The sequence below is a fragment of the Schistocerca serialis genome, chromosome 2 (assembly GCF_023864345.2).
Source record: "Schistocerca serialis cubense isolate TAMUIC-IGC-003099 chromosome 2, iqSchSeri2.2, whole genome shotgun sequence".
NCBI lineage: Eukaryota > Metazoa > Arthropoda > Insecta > Orthoptera > Acrididae > Schistocerca > Schistocerca serialis.
Window position 1 is genome coordinate 1074310302 of NC_064639.1, and position 3536 is coordinate 1074313837.

Here is a 3536-nt window from a genome sequence, read left to right on the forward strand (position 1 = left end):
ATTTCAATTTCCAGGAGTGTATTTCGAAGCCCATTATAGCGGAAAAATATCTGGCGTCGAGGAAAAGTCTCTAAATCTTAAAAGCTACGCATATGCCCACGGAGAAGTACATGCGTGTAATAAACCGCAATATGTCTCGTGCATCTGTGCCATTCAATTCCTCGATTTTATTTATGTTATTTTTATTGTCTAATTACTTCATATGTTCTGTTCTTTTACTATATGTACGTCTCACCTACAGTTGTAAAAAAGTTTCATATCACTGATATTCAGTTTATGTATTTCCTGTTACAGTAATTAATTCCATATTTATCCTTGTTTCTGCCTCAGCTTCCATACATAATTCGTCTTACAGATGCTCTTCAGTCCTCTTATATTTATTTCATTTTATTTTTGATTGTTAATTTCAATCGTTGTTTGGGCTATTACGTTATCGGATGTACTCGTATGTCTATAGACTACCTTTCTGTCGAGGGCAGTTCTTTGATGACATTGTCGTCCTCCTCTTCCACCTCGCCTTACACATACACACACACACACACACACACACACACACACACACTCACAGACACAACAAACACACACATTGCGGAGCATTATTTCTGTGGGAGCGGAGTCTCTTTCTTGGTGTGACCATTATCTGCAGCATGTATATAAATACCCATTTCGTAAATTGAAATGCCCCCTACCCCGCTCCAGTCCACATCCATCTATGCTCCAAACGCACTTCACTCGCTACACGATGGTATTTTCAATGTAACCAATCTGTAATAATACAGTTCTGCTTCCTGAGGGGCACTTACAGCAAATAAAATTGTTCATGTCACAAAACAGGCGTTTCTCGTTGCGGAGAGATCTCCCAACAACATTTCGGTCATTAAAATTTTCCTGCGAAAGTGAAAATATTTTAGCGACTCCCATCTACATAAGGAGAAACGGCTATCGTAAAATAAAAATTAAGATAAATCAGAGCTCGCAAAGAAATATTTAGATTTAATTTTTCCAGTGTGCTATTTGAGAATGGAAACTTCGAGGAACAGTCTGAAAGTGAGGCAAAGGTCCGGCACACAGTTTTCATCTGCCAGGAAGTTTCAGTCAGAAAGTTGTTCTATGAATCCTGTGCCAAGCACTTAACTGTGAACTGCTGAGTAGTGGTGTAGATGTAGATGATTTTGGCTCGTGGTTACACAAGCTTCGGCTCTTAACCAAATACTTTGATTTATTAACACAGGACTCGCAAAGCCAGAGTGCATGCTTAAATAAACAAGACCAACACTTGCACCCAACCTTCCAAATTTGTTAACTTCTGTTATAACAATGTAAATGTCATAAAAATAGTTTCTCGCCCCAAAATAATAATATAATTAACACTTGAAAGGGACACGCAATAAAATACTGAACCTAAACAAGACCAACACTTGCACCCAACCTTCCAAATTTGTTAACTTCTGTTATAACAATGTAAATGTCATAAAAATAGTTTCTCGCCCCAAAATAATAATATAATTAACACTTGAAAGGGACACGCAATAAAAAACTGAACCTAAGATACATGTGTACATCTCAAATATAAGAAATATTACTTCCCTGCAATGAAACTAACTTTACAGAGGAGGCAGTGAAACATTTCTGCAACATCACTAGCTCACAATTTAGTATAACAACATCCAACTAGAACCAACGTCCTAATCACACTCCGGACAATCAACACATACGGACAACGCAGTGTATGCTGACACACGAACTAAGATGCAATCAACTATGAAAGTACACAGACTGGCAACAGACACCGTTTTACCAGTACGGCGCCACTGTGTTTTTACAATTCAGCTCTTGCTCACACACTGCTGCCACCACAAATGCAGTTATGTACACCACTCAGCTCAGAATACACTCATTTGTCCTGTTTAACTATTGTCTGCCTTTCCTTCCTGGATTCCAACTGCTATATCTCATGAATGTAAACAGGTAAACACTATCTGTTGCTGCAGCTCGACTACTGTATGAAATGATAATTAAATCAAGACCCTAAGCTGTCGACAGGCGTTGATATACATCAACGGGGGCTGCTGAAAATGAGTGCCCCGACCGGGACTCGAACCCGGGATCTCCTGCTTTCGTGGCAGACGCTCTATCCATCTGAGCCACCGAGGGAACAGAGGATAGTGCGACTGCAAGGATTTTTCCCTTGCACGCTCCCCGTGAGACCCACATTCCCAACTTAATGTCCACACACTATATTCGTTGTGCCCCTGCCCATTACACTTCATTACTCGCGGCAGACAATCTTACCGCGTCCCATAAGAGTTCGGGCACTGCGTGTGCACCAAGCACAGAAGAAGAAGGTCAATGGGCGGACATGTCCGAAAGAACAGATACCATCTTCATATAGTTAAGCCTAACCGGCCACTGACATTGTTCTTCTGTGCTGGATGCACACGCATTGCCCGAACTCTTACGGGACTCGGTAAGATTGTCTGCCGCGAGTAATGAGTGTAATGGGCAGGGGCACTACGAATATAGTGTGTGGATATTAAGTTGGGAATGTGGGTCTCACGTGGAGCGTTTTAGGGATAAATACCTGCTGTCGCACTATTCTCTGTGCCCTCCGTGGCTCAGATGGATAGAGCGTCTGCCATGTAAGCACGAGACCCTGGATTCGAGTCCCAGTCGGGGCACACATTTTTAACTGTCCTCGTTGCTGCATATCAACGCCTGGCGACAGCTTAGGGTCTTGATTTAATTATCATTTCGTTTTAAGAGAGCTCCATGGTCACCGGTGATATCTGTTCTTTCGGACATGTTCGAAAGAACAGATACCATCTTCATAAAACTACTGTATGTCTCGCGTTACAGCGGCCACACCCCGTGCTGACCGTTCGCAGGCCAACTGCTCTGTTGCCTCCACGCTGTCCCTCCGACTCCATGGCACTGTTCAGCTTGTCCAGGGTCTGTATACTTTCGTCAGCGTATCCCAGCTGCTTGGCAGCTCACCACGTCTCCACCCTGATGGTGATGGCGGCTGAATGTGCTCCAACAAAATGGAACCTCGCCCAGACCGGCTGCTCCAAGGACTGGCCACGGTGATCCAAAACAGGCTCGGCCTGCGTACCATGCAGGACTCCGGCGCTGCACTGAACACAGTCTGACGCATTCCCCCAAGCGATGACTTCCCAAACAGTTGATGTGTCCAGTCTTCCGATTGACATTCACTCTACCAGCGTGCCGCTTCACGCCTCGCCGTGGCGTTGAACTCACCGACGAGCAAAAACGCAGACATTCTGGCTCAGCATAGAGCTAGTGTCCCATTGTGGGGCAGGCAGGAATTTGCACAGCACAGCACAACACACACACACACACACACACACCGCTTTTTTATGTTTACTGATTTTGAAAGACGGAGAAACTGGCGGTTTCGTCGACTTGAACATTATCGATATCTGGGATGAAAATTATGTAGAGTGATATGTAGATCGAGTTAATTGGATTTGAAAAATAGTGTATTCTTTTATTTTATTAAATGTTATCTGATCGTG

General features: G+C 43.6%; 1 non-coding gene across 1 annotated transcript; it reads right to left on the reverse strand.

Annotated features, from left to right (window-relative positions):
* Positions 1-2080: 2080 nt before the first annotated feature.
* Positions 2081-2154, reverse strand: Trnas-cga (transfer RNA serine (anticodon CGA)). Its single transcript has one exon. It is a non-coding gene; the product is annotated as a tRNA-Ser (tRNA).
* Between the last annotated feature and the right edge of the window lie 1382 nt (positions 2155-3536).